The following is a 21,164-nucleotide window of genomic DNA, read 5'->3' as shown; positions in this document are numbered from 1 at the left end:
GCTGCAGAGCTACAAGCCACATCACTTTGGCTTTGTGTCCTGTTTTAGGTGCCCTCATTTCCCCAGGCATGTGAAAGGTATACATCTGCATCCACTGTATACAATTTGGAGTTATTAACCTTATTAAGCAGCTGTATACCCAAAGACTAGCATCCAAATCTCTCCTATGAGTCTATCCCATTTTGCTTTTCTAAATCTCATGAGACAGAATCCAAACTGGTATCAGGATATATGTTCCTGAAGGGCCATTCACTAAGACCTTTTGTGCAACTCAGTCTAAGCATTTTCATAGCTTGGATATAAAGAGAAGCTTTTGATGTTTTTTAACAGTATAGCATACAAAATTACTTCTCTATCATATCTGGTTTTACTTTCATTTTTTCCAGACTGAAACTCTGACCTTGCAAACATTTAATTTTGAGCATGTGAGTAGTGCCAGGGAGTTCAAGAAGGCGAGCAGAAGTGACCGGAGACATCTGACCCCAATTTAAACTTTAATCCTGTGAAGATTTTTGAATATGAAATCAATATGACTATTCACACAGTTAAAGATAAGAATGTGAACTCTCTACAGGGTTGGGACCTAACTAGAACTGGCTCTTAATTTCATTTGGTGCAGGAATTCCATTTTTCTGACAATTTTGTTGCTCTCCTTATAACCTTGCATATTGTTGCTTTGACGTTTAGGAAAGATGATAATCTCAGGGGTTTCAGCAGGACCAAATGTGTTTGGGTGAGCTTTCCAATATCTGCCAATAATATCTTGTAAGAAAACAGAATTTCCCCAGTTCTGAAAACTATAACTATGTGCTAATAAAATAATGCATTTAGTTGCACCATTGAACCTTCACAGAATTCAGGCTTCTAATGGAGAATAGTCCCCTGTTGGCTTGTGTTGTGAAGTATTATCTCCACATGTATCATTAATTTTCTTTTCATAATATTAGGCCTCATTAATCCATCCCTAGTTGCCTTGTATTTAAAAATAGAAGTTATTAAAGTGGATTGCTCTGAATTGCATAGTAAATAAATTATATAGATTATTTCGCTCTTAAACCGATGTCATAAAAGTGTATTATTCACATGTATATGCACACAAGTACAGACACAAAATCTTATATTTGTCTTAACAAAACAGCAAATGAAGTTAAAGGAAAGCCAGTTCTTTCTACAGCTAATAATGCCTATTTACAGGGACTTTGCTAATATGCAAGAAACAGACAGCCTGTCAACCTACTTTTAAAATCCATTCTTAGTGTGCATCTTTGCAGTTATTTTGAAAATCCAAGTCTAGGAATTCAAGGTGACATACACTCTACCTAAACCCCACCAAAGTCCCTAAAAGAAATCCAATACTTATGTACTTTTGGAAATAGTCTAATTCCTAAGGCATTTAAATTAGGTGTTTTCATTCTTAGATTAAAGCCCCCTGGGTGCTTAATTTTAATTGCTCAGATATGGGAACTGCATTCACACCAGGCAGTGCAAATAGACACCTGAACTGTCAAAGTCTTAAGAGAAGCTTGACAAACATGAACTATAGGGCTATAATTAACGTCCTCTAACATGCTGGTTGTTGATTGGGAATTTTTTTTTTTTTTTTTTCTATAGAGTGCTAGAACCCTGTTCTAGGTCCTAGGCTACTTGACAGAGGGGACTGAACACATTCATGCTGGCAAAGTGCCCAAACCACCAGGCCTGTGGAGTTTTTCCACACACAGCTTCTTTACCATCAAGCAGTTGACTCACATTTCAAGAGGAAAGAAAGACTGATTTTTAGCTGTCAAGAAAGGAACTAGATGGCTTACAGAAATGAGAATGAAATTGTTGTCCCTACTCTGGATCTGGTATCCTGCTTCATCCCCCAAGGCTGCCCTAACTGCTAACTTTCATTATAAAGGGTGGCCAGCAGTTTGGCAAGGGCAGCTGTGAGCAGGATGGATCTCAAATGATGAAGACAATTCACATTTCCCCTTTGTTCCTGAACTCTCAGGAGAAGAGGTAAGAAGAGTTAAATCCTAATTTTGGGATGACATGATGGAAGGAGACACCTCTATTTATATACTGCCAATATAGAGTATTGGTAGTATGTAGAATGCTGCCAGTAAGAGCTCTCTCTCCTGCAGCAGAATCTGAAGTGAAGCATACAGTATATCCCTCTCCAAGCCTCCAGAGACATCTTCTCACACCACTGAGGGTGCAGGGAATTTAGGTATCTGCGTAGGCTCCCCTTGCAAGGACCAATTCTCTACATTTTTGGAGAGGAAGCACTTAATCACCTCTATTAGGCAGTTGGATTCCTCTTCACTTTATACTGAAGCATGAATAGAGGAAAATAGCATTTTGCATTGCTTTGCTTCACCTTTTTGCTTTGCCTTGCTTACTTTTATTCTCCAATAAATAACATTTAGTAAAGATCCTAGTGTTTTTACACATTCAGTGTTTTCCTTAGAAAATTATACTGAGTTCTGTTTATATTTTTCTATCCTCATGACCTAACTACCTGTAGATATTTGGATACCTAATGTTTTGTCGCACTATCCTTATGAACTGGCAAAGTCTAAAATCGGTTTTCTTTTAGTGAATGGACTGTTTAATCAGCTCTGTGAGTGATAACGATGCCATGAGTTTAACTATGTCCTAATTTTGGAGCACTGTGATAAATGAAGTTAAAGCAATGTTTTAGTCTCTCCTGCATTGTGTCATTTCTTCATGGATTATTTCTGTCATTCTCAAGCTCAGAGTCATTTCAAGCAATAACTGCCAGAGAATTGCTTCCTTCTTCCTCCCAAACTTCCTTTCCAAATGCATTCTGCCTTTAAATGTAAGACAGACTGTAAGTTCAATATCTTGCAGCCCTGCAGGGTTAGAAACAGAAGCTTTATCCCATTAGAAACAGATGGTTCCTACCTTCCCAATGGGACATACACAGCTCTAACTAGAGTCCCTGGAAAGTCCTGAAACAGTATGTTGTGACAGACTCTTCACACCTGCAATCTTGTCAGTTACTAACCTACCTTATAAACCTAGCTTTTAAAAACTGGAAGGTGAATGAAAAATACAGTAGTGAAACAGCACCAATTTCAGACAACAAAAGCCTTTTTTTAGAAAAACGGTATAAAATAAAAATTGGAAATGTACTAACATAACAAAGACTTCCAATTTCACTACTAAATTGATGTGCTAAATATAATTCAATGAGAAGTTGTATACAACATGTACTGCTGCTGTTGATTAAGGATTTCCTCTGGCAGAATGACAAAGGGCTGAAATCTGTAATCTTGATTTACATTAGCCAGTGATAAGTCCGTCTTACTGGTAAGTCAGCAAATATGAACATAGGACTAGAATGAAATTAATTTTTTAATGTAGTTCAGCTCCTGATATTACAAGTATCTATATCACATAACACTTTTAATAAATTAAACAAATTCCATTTTAAAAATAGGTCAGGGTTTTTTGTTCTCTTCACTCTTCCTGTAAATACATCGTTGTTCTTATGGCAGAAATCTTATTCTCCTTTTGTGCCTACATTTATTCATGACTTGACTAGTGGTCTTTATTTTTTTTTTTTTAATCCTATGTCAACATTATAGCTTAACTTAAACAGTTTTAATTTATTTTCCTGGTGTTCACTTCTTGTATATAATTTCAGTCCTTCTTGGCCTTCTTTTCTATTTCTAAACTACCAAAGAACATTTTGTTTCTTTTTGTAAGAAGTCTTTCACCTGGTCTTATGTGCCTTTCTCCAACCTATTCCAACTTGAATGCATCTTTCCTTGATTGTAGGTGATCAGAATTATATACAGTAGTTCTGATGACATTTTACCGTGGCCTTGTACAATGCCAGTGATTCCTGCCTGTCTCTGAAAATGCTTCAAATGATACTTTGTAGGATCACATTTGTCTTTTTCATGGTCATACTGTCTTGATGGTACATACTTGTCTATGATGTGTAGAGACAGATTCTCTTCCTTCGTCATTTCCAAATGATGAATTCTTAATTTACTAAAAAAAAGTTGTTATTAATTCCTAAATACATAATCATATATTTCATATTATTGAATTTCATTCCATTGCCATTTTTCCAGTACTCAGGGTCATCCAATTCTTTCTGCGTGATATCCCAATTTTCCTAACAAGTTACATATTTCGTTTAACTCAGTATCATATTTCTTTCAAGGTTATTACAGAAAATATTAATGAAAACACTCAGGAGACCAATCACTGAGGAACTGCAGTGGCAGCCTCCCTCTACCTGAGTTCCTTCCTGTTCTTTACTCCTATTGTCACCCCTCCTTTAGTCCCTTCCCCACTTTATAATTCCCAGATTAATCCCTTTTTTCTCCTCTTCTTAACTAACAATTCCTGTGTGGTATCAGATTGATCTGATCTGTTCTCTTTTCCTGTCTAGAAAATCAATTATTTTTCAATGAATTCTATCAGGTTAGACTGGCAATATCTTATTCTTTCTTTCAAAACGTCTTTCAGAAGGAGCCTTGCATATTATTATTTATCAGACTAATGGGTTGTCACTCTGCCCTCCTTTTCATACTTTATCTTCTGTTCTCCACTAATATAAAACAACTCAGGAAATAAAAAATTATTAAAAATGCAGGCCGTGAAGTCTGAAATTCTATGTTCCATTTTGATCCAAGTTCTGGAATAAAAATTATTTGGTTCCTCTGATTTGAACACATTAAGATCTTTATATTTTGCATCGGCCTCAGTTGCAGTAATTTCCATTTCTGAACCTCTATTCACCCACTCATAACCCTACCTTTCTCTTCATGTTCAGCGTCATCAGTTTCATAGAAAACTGAGGAAAATATTCATTGAAATAGATATCTTCCTGTTCTCATTGCATATTACTCCTGGTTCTTCTATCCTTAATCTTTTTTATTTATGTGATTGAAGCAACTTTTGGCAGCTTGACTCATAAACAATGTATAGGAAGTATAGAAGTATAAACCTTCCCAGTTTCTCCTTCTTTTTTTTTTTTTTTTTTTACTTTGTCCCTATATATTCTTCTTTCTGATTGTATTTGATCTCTTTTCATTCCGATATTTCTTTGAGTTGCTTACTTACCCAGTTAGCTCTGGAGCACTGAAAGATTCATCCTTCTGCTCCTTTGGGTTATGTGATTCAGATGATTTTGCCCCTTTGGTTTAGATAAAATCCAGATCCTCTTTCCATTCAAGTTCCTAAATGCTCTAGAGTAGTCAGTTTCACTGTTTGCTTCTTGTAGTTTGTCAGCAGTTGACCTTTAAAAAGAGAAAACCTTAGTAACAAACAGAGTCTTCATTTATCTTTATTTATAATGTGAATTGAACAACAGATAAACAACAGATAATCACTTTGTGTGTGTGTGTGTGTGTGTGCCATGACCAGACAGTCTGTATTGTAATTACTTACCAAAATCATCTAAAGAATCAGTGCTTCATGTTGATTTGGTGACTGGCTGGTGAAGTAGGCACTGCTGTTTTCAGAAAGAAGAGAGGGAGAGGATTCCAACAAATGGAATAATGAGATTTTTTTATTGGGAAAAATAGCTGGTATTTGGTACAAGCAACAGACTACATCATTGACAAAATCTATACCAGGACTGTAAACTTAGTAAGGCCTTAATTTTAATTCCTCCTTACTGATTCATTTTCTGAAGATATTAAGAGGAAAGACTGTCCATGTAAAATAATTCATAGTGTTCTGAAGAGCATCATGACATTTTCTTGAAAGTCTCTTCTCAAATATGGAATGAGCCCACCCCTGGTTAACTTGTGAGATTATCACCATTAAGGTGGTCTGGCTGTAGATATTGTATAGTTGCTCTAGTCAATGGCAGGAACAGAAATTGAGAATCAGTACATCTCTACCTGAATATCGCTTGTACAATATCTTTGTTCTTTCTGGAATTAGCTGGTGGTTTACTGCCCATTAGCAAACAGTTACCTGAGCAGAAGCTAATCATAGAATCATAGAATCATTAAGGTTGGAAAAGACCCTTAAGATCATCGAGTCCAACCGTTAACCTATCACTGCCAAGTCCACCACTAAACCATGTCTAATGTTACAGATGCTATAAAAAGAGCAGCAGCAAAGCAAACAGATTTAAATCAGCTCAATTCCAACAAACACTCTTTCATATAATGTATTTTCTTTCACCTTCAACTGTCAGTAGTTGCTTTCACATTCCCTGTCTGCAGATATGAGGAAGGTTTCCTCAGGGGTCAGCACTGGGACCGGAGCTGTTTAACATCTTTGTTGGCAACATGGACACCGGGATTGAGTGCACCCTCAGCAAGTTTTCAGATGACATCAAGCTGTGTGGTGCAGTTGACATGCTGGAGGGTAGGGATGCCATCCAAAGGGACCTTGACAAGCTTGAGAGGTGGGCCCATGTGAAGCTCATGAAGTTCAACAAGGCCAAGTGCAAGGTCCTGCACATGGGTTGGGGCAATCCCAAGCACAAATACAGGCTGGGCAGAGAATGGATTGTGAGAAGCCCCGAGGAGAAGGACTTGGGGGTGTTGGTTGATGAGAAGCTCAACATGACCCGGCAATGTACGCTTGCAGCCCAGAAAGCCAACCGTATCCTGGGCTGCCTCAAAAGCAGCGTGACCAGCAGGTCAAGGGAGGTGATTCTCCCTCTCTACTCTGCTCTTGTGAGACCCCACCTGGAGTACTGCAGTACAGTACTTAAAGTACAGCAGCCTTCCAGTACTTAAAGGGGGCCTACAAGAAAGCTGGAGATGGACTTGTTACAAGGGCATATAGTGATAGGACTGTGGGGTAATGGGTTTAAACTGAAAGAAGGTAGATTTAGGTTAGATATAAGGAAGAAATTCTTCACCAGGAGGGTGGTGAGGCACTGGAAGAGGTTGCCCAGACAAGTTGTGGATGCCCCATCCCTGGCAGTGTTCAAAGACAGGTTGGACAGGGCTTTGAGCAATCTGATCTAGTGGAAGGTGTCCCTGTCCTTGGCAGGGGGGTTGGAACTAGAGGATCTTGAAGGTCCCTTCCAACTCATGTACCTGTACTTAAAGGGTAGCTACAAAGAAGATGGAGACTCCCTTTTTACAAGGAGTCACATGGCAAGGACAAGGGGTAAGGGGTACAAGTTACTCCCAAGGAGATTCTGATTGGACATGAGAGGAAAATTTTTCACAATGAGAACAGTCAGTCATTGGAATAATCTCCCCAGGGAAGTGGTTGACTGCTACACTGAACATGTTTAAGACTCAGCTGGACAAGGTGCTGGGACATCTCATCTAGACTGTGCTCTTGCTAGAAAGGTTGGACCAGATGATCCTTGAGGTCCCTTCCAACCTGGTATTCTATGATTCTACGATCTTCCCTGGCACATGACTCTCTTAAGCTGTTAACATGATTATTTTTCTTTAGTTTACATAGTTCTGACTGTACTTACATGATATTCAGTTGTGAAACTTTTCTAAACCAGAGTTCCTCTCACAGATACAGAGCTATCAAAGCAGCTACAGCAGTGTCACGATCTTTTTTTCTATAAATTGTGTTGATCATACAGAAATATAAAAGCAACTTTAGCAACTGAGTCTAATTTTATTTCTGTATCTATATCATCAGTCTAATTCTCTGCAATATAGTTAGAGTCTTTATATATGTTCATACGTAGGCATAAAACAAATTACATACATAAACACCAGGGAATAAGAAAGATCCAAAGAGTTCTTTTTTTAAAAGCATGCAGATTCTGTATGTTTCTTTCCTTTTAAGTTTAATATACCTCTTTTCTCAACTAAGAAAAGCCACAGGCATATTGAAGAACTATCGTGATTGTTAAAGAGTACTAAATTTGAGTTCCTTTAGAAAAAGCCAAAAATTTTGGCTAGCAAAAATGTTCTTCAAAATTGAAACTTTTTTTTTTTTAAACTGCAATAGCAGTCATAGTAGCTCTTCCTGCTGCTCAGAATATAGGGTTAGGCTGAACAAAGAGAAGTTTAATACTTGTTCTTAAGTAGAATAGCCCAAATCTGCTCCTCAGTGTCCACTAGTCAGAGGTCCTACCCTCTCAACTGTGCTAATGGTAAGAACCATGCAGGTGCTTCTTATTTAAATTCTTCAGACTAACCCAGATGATTTCTGCTTGAAACAGATTAGGAAGCGGTCATGGGAGCTAGTCCATTTGCTGGGCTTTAAAGCTGTACCTTCTAACTGAGGGAAAGTAACATCTGGAATTACAGCCCTCTTCAGTGTCTGTCCACAGCCTGAGAAAAACTGATGGAGACAACTAATATAACTTAATTTACAGTGATCCTCATATTGGTTTTGTACTTAAAAGTTGCTTATTTTGATTCACCTGGCTGATTCATCTGGCTCTAGCTGTCTAACAACAGAGATTGGTAGTAGGGAAGCCTTACAAATAAGTACAACCTAGATAGCATCAATTCCAGTTACGCTGATCCAAGAAGAGATGCTTGGCTGTCCAGGCACATTCTTCACAAGAGCATTTAAACTTGTGTACTCGGGGAAATATCTTTAGGACTGAGAAACAACATATTCTGTTTTCATATGCTGTATTCTGTTAAATATCACCCTTGAGGAAAAATGCAAAGTACAGAGATGTTCTGTGGCTGCTATTGAAAAGTATAGGGAGACACACGTTCCTCTCTCCACTTTATGTTTTGTGACAATTTAGTAGCTCATGCTGCTATTTCTGTTACGGCTCCCAAAGTACTTTGAGTTCTTTTTCAGCTGCTGTAGATGCCCCTTGTTACAAAGAAAACTGATTGGCATGCACCAAGCATATCCATCTTTGATCCATCCTCTCAGCTTTTCACATTTGACATCTTAGGGAACTGACAATTATCAACAGATGGTGCAAATTAGAATGTCATGATGTTACTTTAAATTTTCTCCAATGGCAGGTTATCTTTCTAATAAATCCAGGGGTTAAGAAAACACAAAGATAATATTTCCCTTCCTTTGACTCATTCGCCTTTAGTCTTGAAATAAGTCCAAGAACCAAGCTGGTAAATCCACATATTTTGCTAACTTACCAATTTCATTGCCCTGGTAACTATTCCTTAATTTATCCCTTAATCCAAAAGTTTCTCCCTTAGTTTTATCCCTTAATCTGGAAGTTGACAAGGGTGAAATCTAACGTATATTATCATACAGCAAAATGATTAGATATGAACCAGTCATCTAAAACACCTGAATGAGAATGAGAAATAGTTAGTGAACTTAGGACTGAAAAGGGTAATGTACAATTGCATCAATGACTACTTACTGAAAATCTAGAGCAAGGGAATACCTAAGAGGTGGAAGGCACTTAAAAATGGAAGCTTCAAATTATTTGCCAGTCAGTGATCAAAAGTTACCAAACACTTGGATTAAAAACTGGGCTAGTCTTGTTGAAGTATATTGCAGAAACGAGGTGTAGATTCTTGTAAAATTCTTACTAAGCAAGGATAATATTTCTTATTATTTGATTAGATTGAGATAAATCTCATTAATTTGTTATTCCATTTGTTATTCCATTGGTTTCCTTGTTAGCATATTGATGGAAACTATCAGATTCAAAATAAAGGTTAAAAGCAGAAAAAATGTTAAGTATAAATTACTTCAATCTTATAGTTCATAGAAAAACAAAGTTACTCTCTAGATTAAAAAAAAAGTCCTGATTCACTTTCTCACTTAAACTAGCAATTAGATTTATTAGAGTTAAACATTTTTCAGAGAATAATTTGGTGTTCCCTGGTTAATCAGACATCCATATCTGTTTCAATAACAACAGTTTGGAACAAAATGCTATTTCAGTGTTCACTTTTTATCATTTACTGTCTGCTTAGGCTTATTTCCTGAGCCATTTATTTTTAACCTTGGACACTAAGATCCGTTGCGGATAACTTACAAGGAATCCACAAATGGTGATAAACACACCCAAAGTTCATACAAATCCTATCTGAAACTTCAAAAGTACCTTGTTAAAAAAAATTTTTAATATTAAGAATATATAAAGATTAAAAAAAACAAACAACACCCCCCCCAAATAAAGTTCAAAATCTTTGCATTTTCACTCATTTATTAACCTGTATGAATTTTCTTGGCTTCATTTTTTCATTAACTGGGGATCTGCCAGTGTCAGATTGTGCTGGTCGTTAGTGGGTTTGAGCTTCCATAATTTTAAGGCAAAGTTTAAATAAATTAAAAAAATATTATTAAAACAGGTCTACAGAGACGATATCTTGTAAGCTTCTTTTCTTTGCAGTGTTTCATTTGGTACTAATTTATTGAACATTGTCCTTTAAAATATTGATGATGCTCTATCTGTTCTGGAAACAAATGTAATTACAGGGTTTCCATCTTCACACACTTCTTCCAGGCTTATACTGGTATACTAACTTAATTATCTGTAATGGAATTACTCTTGATTTACACTGCTTTACCTGAGCTACAAATCCAGCCTATGAAATAATCGACCTGGCTCCTGTAAGCATGTACACCGAAGTTTGCAGGCTTTTACATACAGTAAAGAAATGTGCAAGTGCTATGTAGGCATATAATTATTTCCATTTCTATATTGTAAAAAAACAGATCAATATTTTCCTATTGTTTCCCATGAAGTTTTGCATAGACCTGTCTTGGGCTATATAGTTATAGAATACACCCTTGAGCTGCAGAAACCAGCCTAGGCCAACTTCTACTGCTACCTGTTTGTTTTAAAGGCAGAATTTGTGTCGGCTTCAGTGGGAGGAATCCCTTCCCTGGAAAACATCCTTTTTTTAAACTGCTGGAGGGAAACAAAGAAGCTGCTTTAAAACAAAGTCCATTCTAGCAGCTTAATATTTGTTATATTCTAGATTCCTTTTCAAAAAGAGTGAAAGAAGCGTGGGCAGTTGTATAGATGAGAAGACCCTTTGCCATCAAGGCTTGAGCACAATGTCTTTGAAAGATCCTTTTTACAAATGCTAGCATTTGAAAAGGACAAACAGGGAAATAAACCTCAAAGGGGATGACAATAGGATATGGAGAGGAAGTGGGTGGGTTAATGCATCTGAGAAGCAAAGCTCCTTATAAAGGCATTGAAAAGGTTTAAGGTTCTATTTAGCGACAAAAGAAGTTATCGAACAGGGCATAATTTTCCCACAGGATTTTTGTCTTTTGATGTATTTGAAACACAAATTTAAAAAAAAAAAGGGGATAGTTTGTAATCTGATAGACTGAAAGTTTGTGTAGTAGTGTGTCTGTTTATAGAGGGGAAAGGTAGGGTGCCACCAGTATGCTGATGTATCTAAAATCAATTGAATTCAACATTCATTTGGAACACTATCAGAAAGTTTGAAAAATGTCAAGTACTATTTGAAAACATACTAAATTTCCTTCTCTACTTAGTATATGTGAACTCTCTCTGTACATTACAGAGACCTAGTCTTGACCCAGTTTTAGGACTACACCTGCCATTAGCATTGTCCTAGAGCTTTACAAAGGAAAGAGAATCTGGAAGTGAACTGCAGCATTGCAAAGTTCTTATAATTCTAACCTTGGTTAAGGTGAACCACATCTAGGCATCTGTATGCAGAGCGGCTATCGACTGCAAAAATGAAATAGCCTAGAACTTGGTGGTCCTCTCAGAGGACATCTTCATTGTTAGAGCTCTTCTGGAACCTTTCAAACTCTATTTTGGCTCATAAAAAACCCATAGAATGAATTATTATAGTGTTTGTGGGAGGCAACGAAAAGAGTGAAGGAAAATTCTTCTTTGTTTTTAAATTAGAAGCAAAGTATTCTTAGTCTATGTGTCCTAAGTAGGTTGTTCATATTGAGAGACTCTTTTCTTGGGTCGATGCCCTTTAACTAACGCAGCAATACAAAAACTGTTTTATCCTCCTGAGATGTGAATTTCCCCTCATGGCTCAGGTAGACAGACCCATTTATAACAATGTGTAGCCACTACTCTCTAATCATCTTCATATAGTTTATATCATGGCATACATTTCCATATGTATGCCTTCAAAAGCATACAAATTTATCTTAATAGTTTGCTTCTAATTATCTAGACTACCCTGCTCGGCTATTGCACTATATGTCAGTGCAATGGAGGGACAGGGCATGTGGTCAGAAATTCTAGCTTTAGAACATACTGAAAAGCAGCTGAAACTCAACATCTTTTTGTTCAATCATTTTAAAGCTTATGGAGGACTTAGATGTGGATAGTCCTGTGCTCAGCTTTCCAGTAGGATTATGCTTATATTTTATACTACAGCTTCAGCGGGAAAAAAGTATGATTTGAACAAAGTTTATAACTGTCCACCCAAAAACATCATGACAATTAGACTTACATTATTATTGCTTAGTGCCTCTTCTTTCAGTGGGCATCAAGAGGTTAACCAGCATTTGGATCCTTTTAGGCTAAGTCCCAATTGTCCTGTGCCAAGCTCTGTGGTTATATTATTCTGTAGTTTTGCTAACAAGGCCAATGTCCTCTGGTAGAGGTACTTGTACCCACACAATTACCTGTGGGATGGAGGTGGCTTAAGCTGATGGTTCTAGCAGCATACCAAGCTGAGGGTTGCACCACTCCTATCCTTCCTTACATTAAGCCTACCCATGTTATGATTACAAACTCAAAACTGCAGGTACAAGACAGCTGAAAAGCCTTTCCTCAGATATATGCATAATTCTACCTAGAGTCAATAGTCACAGTTTGGTTTCAAAAGCATGCCGAAGTCCATGCTTCTGATCCAATACAGAAGTACTGTCATCACTCCAGCCCTGAAGCTTACCTGGTAAATGGCTGCAGGAGAGGGCAGGGGGGGAAGTCCAAACACATGAAAAGAGGCCTAAGTTCACTTGAAACAACTTCATATTACTTTCTTGATTGTTGGAAATGGTTTTTTAATGGCATTTATTGTAAATGCATGGTAAGAAACAGGGAGAGGACAAAATAAATTAAAAGAAGTAGAAAAAATGTTAAGGAAGCAGAATGAGGAAGGCTGATGGAAAGACTCTGAGACAAGCGTTGGAGGTATTTGGACCAAATACTAATCACAACAGCAGAAAAAATGCTGCTCATTCTGGAGGAAATATTGTCAGGACCTGCTGAGTGCACTGCTCAGGCTTCTCTGCTAGCTTCACTCTTTGGGGGATTTGTTAAAAAAACAATAAAGAGTAAAACTCTAAATGTCATCCTGAGTTTCACAGGTTATGTTAAAACATTAAATTGTGTGAATTTATCCCTAAGCTTTCTTTTACTGACAAAATATCATCATCTGATTTAGTACTTTGTAGCAGAGGTTTTAACCTACCTGTTCCTTGTGATAGTTGAATCAGTACAAGGGGAACAGAAACTTAAGTGCCAAGCAGCCACACAGGTGTACCTCCTTTACATCCTACTGAGGGGAGCCCACACCCTCTTGCATCTGTATAGTGAAAAAAGAGACACAGCAGGGAATCTACCCTACTGGTGCTAATACCTTCTGCATTGCTGTCACTCCATCAGACTGCCCTTGTTACTACCCAAAGACTAGTTCAGCCCCTCCAGAGTTATTATGAAGTCCTGCAGACTGAAAGCATACCAGCCTTTTTACCAGTGCTTCTGATTTTGCATCAGTACAATCACATTAGGAGAAAAACACATGGGAGAATCAAATCTCATAAATGAAATAGAAAACCCCCTTGGATGATTAGTTCAGACCGATGTTAAAAGAATATTTTGTGTGCATGTCAGGTTCTTTGCCAGTCTCAAAGTAGTCATCTGGATTCACTTTATTATAGGCACTGCAGTACCTTAGGAGAGAAAGAGAGAAATAGAGCATGAGACAGAGTAATAATAACCCTTGAACGATGAAGTCTTTCTCCTAGCACAACTTCAAATAACTCAGACAACTATCTTTTAATCAAATATACAATCACCAGTGTACCTAAATTCAGCATAGCTAGCATCCATGAGGAGAAAAAAAAAAAAAGCACAGCAGAATGCAGAGGAGGAGACACTAGATAAAATGAAGGGAGCACTACATCATGGACTTAGACTTAAATAGAAGCATGAATACCAACTCGACAGCAGAATAAACACATGCTGTAAAGATGATCTAATCTTTTCCTTTTTAAGTCAGTAAGACTTTCCCCACTGACTTTAGCAGTTATTCTCCAGCCCTGCTTCTTCTGCCAGTCTGGTTCTTGTTCTCTACTTTTCCAGTTTGACTTTCTGGCCCACATTCTCCACCTTCATTCTGGGGGTTTCTGTTAATTCATATTCTCTGTTATAAATTTTCCTCTTCTGGTAATGCCTTTTCATTTGCTCTTTTTCTGACACTGATATTTTAAATAACCGAAAGAATTGTATTTCAGGAGCAGGTGACCAGATAAATCTCAATGAGGATCAAAGGACAAATCTGGTTTATGAAAAATACAATGAAAAAATGAAAGCAGAATTTAAACTCCTAACATACTGTGTGAATTCCCATTTGTCCTTCCTATGTCAAGAGGATGAAATACTTATTAATTGGCTTTACGATTGGGCTTTTTCCCAGATATGAATTCCTACATAGAACTTTAGGTTTGGACCCTGATTCAGTAAAATTATTTACTACTGCTGAGTTTTAAGAGTGTAAATAGTAGAGATGACCCAAGTGTCTCATATGAAAATTTCTGGCTTTGGTTCCAAACAAAAATATCCTGTGCAAGCATGGATTTCTTTCAGATATGTTGTTTATCATGATTTTTACTTCAGAATTTAATCAATATTTGTAGAAATCGAACTAAAGGAAGTTTTTTTTTTTTTTAAATGGTTGATGAAATTGGTTTTGTTTACTAAGAACAGACTTCACTGAATATTTTAATAAGTGTTTATACAAACATTGTTAACGTGTCGTGAATCCTTTCAGGAAAATGAAAATGAGCCCAATTTGAACTTTGTTAAATGAAAACCATTTGAAATTTGCTGTCAATAATATTTCCTTTTCCTTTCCAATGTCTTTAATGAACAACTCAATTGACTTTGGTAGAGCTGTTCCCATTCTTGAACCTAGGCCTGTACTTAAATACCTTATTTAATGAAGGTGGTGTGTTTTGTTTTTTGGGTTTTTTTTTTGTTTGTTTTTTTTTTTTTTTTTTAATCTTGTACCTGCATCTCAGCGGTAAGATTCATCTACCATTAGCTATCTCAAAGTTACATGTCTAGTCCAAACTAGTAATCTGGTCTTCTTCTGTGGTCAATGGAGAAAGATAGCTATCTCAAGAAGGTAATTCCTTCCATACAAAGATAAGGTGTTTGTGACTGGTGAGATGAATTGCCCTCAGAAGGCACTGTGTTTGCTTTCACTGTAAAGGGAAAAGAAATAGCTGTTATGGCTAGAATCTTAAAAGCTAGTCAGCAGTGGTTTGGAGTGATGAAACCCTTGCAAGATACTAGTGATTGCTTAATTTCTGCAACTGTTTTGAATTTTGTTGACTGCTCTTTCTGTAGTCAGAAAAGCATCCCACAGCAAGAAATCAAAAAGTAGATAGTGAGCTGTGTGTAACAGCTTATTACTTCACTTGCATTGATAATTCCTGAGGAGTTTTCCTTCTCTCACTTTTCTTATCAACAACTATGCTGGTTCTATATTAGCCTAATTCAACTGAACTTATGAATGGACTTAATTTTCAACTCCTGTTTTATTCCTTAAATGCCTTGTGAAGCAGGAGTGAAAAATCATAGTGAACAGATATATTTCCTCCTCTAATACTCAACAGGTCATATTTTCCACTTTCTATCCTACAGGTGGTGAGCCAATTTGCTTGTTAGATGTTTTCTTATTGTACCAATAGGTGGCACTAGAAATTTCTTTATATAAAAAGGACAGTGACAAGAGATTTATCTTTTTATCAGTACAGTAGAGCACTAAAAGAAAATAAGATCTTACAGGGCATGGAGAGAAGCAAAATAGCAATTCTGGCATGGCCTGCAGCTCTTTCTTACAACTATTTGATCTTTGAGATGTAAAGGTAGTATTGCCTAATGAACTTGTAATTCTCTTTTTATACTACATATCCTCACTTGCTGCAGAAATTTAAGTAGCATGGGGACTTGGGCTGTATTTCCTGCTGGCATAAATGGGCAACATTTGAATGGCTAAAATAGAGTTTCTCTGACTACCGAGTAAGTATTAGATCTGGTAATTAATACTATCTTCTGTGGTACCATAAGGCATGCCTTGACATATGTCAACTCATTGTTATTTTGGCAAATTTACTCCAGAGTTCTATAATGATTTCTTTCAATTAAAAGATTTTTTTTTTAATTGGCTTCAGAAAATGAGCATCAAAATATTCATGGGATATTGATGATGGGATTTTTCATGGCATCTTTGGAGGAGATATTCGAACACTTCTTTACAACATCTTTAATCTATGCAGAGAAGAAAAGTGAAAATTGGAATGATTACGTCAGGTTCTTTAGACTTCTAAACTCCCTTAAGAAGGCCTGAACGTAGTCAAAATATTCCTGTACAAAGGAATCCAATTCCTTTATCCACACTCATTTCATAGTGGTTGTCTCAGAGGCTCAATAAGCATGTAACTATTTGAATTTAGTGTGTAATAGCTACAGATGATTTTTACAGAAGTTTAATTGTCTGGGCTTGGACTATGAGATGTATATCACATTTAGGGTGTTTCTCTTAAAATGAGTTGTAAGAATATATATTGTTATATAATCCACAGGTGACATGTTTACTTCTTCACTCACTGTGATCTTCCTTTAGACATTTAATGGCACTTAAGCACACACTTTAAAGTAAGCATACAGTCATTTTCCTAAATAAGGATTCCTCCCTACCTCTATGTCTTCTCTGTGATTAGCTAATTGTTAGTTTCTCTTAGTCTGATAATGAGAATGTTATATTTAAAATACACAGAATACAATAGCAAGAAATACTTTCTGTAGTGTTCCAGTCACTGCCGTAAGATTTCTCCAGTCTAATTTGTTAGGCCATCTGTAGAAAAATTTATCAATAGTGAGAAGGAATTGACACTTTTGCAGCTGCTTGAATAAACAAATGATATTTAGGAATTTCGGGAAAACTTCATTCCATGCACAAAATTTTTTCCACCAGCATCCACACTATGGCCAAGGAGCTCAGGTATGTAAGGTTCAGCTTGGTTAGCAGATGGTATAAACTACACTAGCAGGTGCAGAATCATACAACATAGAACTTAAAGGGACTTGAGAGCTGTCTCCATCCAGAAATAGGTGGGCCTCCCATTTACAATGAGGAGAGAGAAAAGAAAAGGAACTTCACAGTCCCTATAGCCATAGTTTTATTAAAGGATGAAAGCACAGAGGTGCAGCTACCTTCTGTTCAGACCACCAGCACATATCTTCCTGCAGACTAATTCACATGGTCTTTTCCAGGCCTTTAGCTATTTAAACCGGCCTTTCTGGTAAACTGAGATCTGATCCAGTTTCACCCTAGTTTTACGGCACAGTAAGCCATACATATCCACAGTCATATCACGTACTACATTGATACATACGTATCAATAAAAATCAGGAAAAGAGATTATTTAGAAAAAGAGGTAAAGTGTGTCACACATACTTATCTTGTTTTTATATATCTTTGCTCCCTTATCTTGGAACTACAAGTATTTTGGTAGCTATAAGCAAGCAGACAAGCACACATATCTCATATTTTTACCTTTATTTATTCTTGTGAAATACATAGTTTTAACTCGAGCTAAACATAAAGATGAGTGATTAATGCTTTGAAGGCAATTCATAATTTTGCACTCAAAACCAGGCACCAAATGGATGGTGGTACCCAAGTACCTGGAAAAATTCTCTAAGAATAGATCAGAACAAAATGCAAATTACTGAGGGTTTAATCCTGAGAGGTACTGAATAGCTTCAGCTTCCACTGTCATGGGAGCGGGTGGGGGAAAGCTTGAGAGAGATAACACCTTTCATGACTGAGCCCAAGATGAATTAGTGCAATATACCCAGTGTCATGTCTTATTGCTTAATTGACTACCTCTAGGTATAATATAGCTGGCTTTATCACAGAAAAATCATTTTGATTTATTTGATGCATTGTATATCATAAGGAAGCGTGCATGAAGTTATTAATGTACTTGCATAGCTGTGATATATTCCAAGGGCACAGATAATGCGTTTCATCATACTCAATACTAGCCTATTATGACTATTACTCTGAAGCTTTCTATTTTTATTTTTATGAATTTTATTTTTTATTGTATTTTTCCTCACGTTGCCTGCTCTGCATGTAAGAATTGAGTAGTGCTTTTGGCATAAGAGACTATACTGCAAATATTGCAGAACTTTAGTTGGAACACGGCAGTTGGAAATATTGACTATAAAATAAATGCAGATTATAACAATTCAATTTGTTGCTAATTTATTATAGGCAATTGAGTTGTTAATTGTTCTCTTTGGCTCATAAACCTCAAGGTCTATCTGTGAGAGGTCAAGTGGCTGGGCCATGCTCTCTAAATAAATGTAGCTCTGTCACATAAAGAAATAAATGTGTCTAGTGAATATGATCTTTTTCCTCATATTTTCCTAAATATTCTGGAGTTCTTAGAAGAATAAGGTAGATTGTTTAAAACAACACATTTTAAAGTAGAGTAAAGTAGTCTTGAGACTAAAGAATTTTGTCACAAAATTCAATTGGTATGATGAGTGCAGGACATCTTGATAAGGCAATTAAAAGTCATGTTTGACTTTTCCAGCAAAGGGTTAGTAACTTTATTTAAACAGTCTGAATACTTTAAAGAAACAGTCTTTTAGACTTCAATTCCAAGATCTAATTTTTCTCTTATAGGCTTTCAGGTTTGTGTTTTTTTCAAAAACTAAAGTTTCCAGCAAAATTCAACCTTTTAGGCAGTTATGTTCTCTTGGAAACAGGCTGCTTTTTGTAATGCTCCACCAATACTAGTCATACCATTAATGATTACACTCTCATGCCTTTTCACAACTGTCTCATGCCTTTTCACAATTATCCCATGTACTCAGATGGTTAACTAAATTCCTCTCTACACAGTGGAAAGAGTTCCAAGTGAAAATTTGCTTATTGCCATTCAAAACCAAACAGCATATGTATGTTATATACATCATGTACAAGTGCATGCAGCATCATTTAGGATGGGCAACTCAAATATGTTTTGCTGTCTGACTTTTTAGGTAAGAGGAATCTTAAAGCAGGATGCTAACCTTTTCACTGTTGTTCTATTCCGGTGCGGTCACTTACATTTCATATCAGTGTGAAAGACAGGAGAACTGGGCTACTAGCATCTTAGGTAGGCATGTCACAGTTTAGAAGCGATTATAACTCTTTCACTTTCTCTTCTTCTTCTCACTTCAGGGCCTCAATCTTGTACATTTAGAGCATGGTACCACTGCCTACTGCCTTGTGTCAATTGTATCTCGCTGGTGGAAATATGCAAGGCTTAGCCCATGAAATTGTGGATGTTGAAGGAGCTCTTGGAGATATGTTAAAATCTGATAAATGTTTCCATCTAAAGACATTTTTCATACTAGTCACCTACTATTTGACAGGGTACACGTCACATTACCTCAAATAAAGGGCATGCTAAGTCAAACACTTGATATGTTCATGTCATGATAACACATTCATCAAATTTAGATCCCCATCTCTTCCTAATAGCACAACAGAGTTGTTTTCTATGTAAGTATTTTGGTAATTTATGAGGTCTACTTAGGAGAAAAGCTGCCTGCAGCTAATTCAAATATACCAAGAGAGCGGTATTGTACAGCATGTTTCTACATTTACTAGAAGCCTGTAGTTTTACAGTTTGCCGATATATCAGTAATAATCTTTGAATGAGAGTAAAGGATGGACTGAAACTACTGAAAAAACACTTTCAAGATTAAGCTTGCAGAATTCATCTGGAAAATCTGCTTTCTTTCTGTTTTTGAACCTGAGCTGTTGTCTGCCAATACTTAAGACACTGAACTTTCTCCAAGTGACTTCAGAAAGACTCTTGGAGAACAATGAAAGAATCCTGAAAGTTCAATTACTTTTGTTACTATAGACTACAATATATATTAAAAAAAAAAGCCGGAAGTATAAATATTAAAAACCCATCGATATGGAGGATCAGAAAATGACAACACAGCACATACAGCAAAAAACATAGCAAAAAACAGTCCATAATTATGGTTTCACTGATTTACATCTACTTGTAGAAGTTATCATAGCTTAACTTGTAGTGAGAGAACACTAGACTGGCACTAAATGATGTTAATTTCTGGAAGAAAAGAATAGCTGTAGTAAAGTGAAATACTGACAAGGGGTTATATACAATCCACAGACCATTTAAGGCTCACTAAAGCTCTACTGAAATATCAAGTCCTGAAGCTTGGGTTTAAAATGATCCCTTTGCTTTTAGCTACATTTCTTGAAGAAATAACTTTTCAGTTATCTACAAGCCTCCACCCCATCACTAGCCATTGTTAGAAACAATTAATATACTCATTTTAACTTCTGCTTATCATTTTCCTTCCAATAAAAATGAAAATAAAGGAAAAAGGAGAAAAAAGTAAATAAGACATACAGCAGAGAGATTTTCTGTTAAAAAAGGTAGGAGGAGGGATTGTCTTTAAGAAGATTTAGGAAATATTTTCCAGTTTGCTTGCAGCAGCTCTTTAATGTCAGCCATTTTCTCTAAAGACACATAATCAAACTTTTGGAGAGAAGAGGATAAGTATCTCTGAATGCCTAAAAAAAAAATCTAAGGGTAGTGGCTAGAATAACAACAGATAGATCTAAATGTATAGAACTAAATCTCAACACAAAAATGCAAGCCCAGATTGCTTGAGTGTTCTGCTACACTGCAGTGGACTTAAGGATACTTTTCCATTTCTAGGGAGATTATAATGAAAGCTATCAAGTACTCTTGGTCAAAATGGTTCTTCCTTGATCTACCATATTAAGAATGCATACAGTGCTGGAAAACCCTCTGGTGTATGCTGAGCTGGTCATGCATATTGATAGGGCTGTGAGGCCTTTAAGAGTAAATTCTGGTTTATCCTGGGTTTTTAGTTGTTTTTTCTTTTTTTCTTTCTTTTTTTTTTTTTTCCCTAGCAATTGTCTGTGCATGCCAAGAAGGTGTTTAGCAGGAAAAAATCAGGTAGGCTAGATTCAAATGCTTATTGCTCATCT

This window comes from Nipponia nippon, unplaced genomic scaffold, assembly GCF_047370975.1.
Source record: "Nipponia nippon isolate SJK-2023a ecotype South Korea unplaced genomic scaffold, ASM4737097v1 scaffold_4, whole genome shotgun sequence".
In the NCBI taxonomy this organism is placed as follows: domain Eukaryota; kingdom Metazoa; phylum Chordata; class Aves; order Pelecaniformes; family Threskiornithidae; genus Nipponia; species Nipponia nippon.
Note: the sequence above shows the minus strand (reverse complement) of the source record.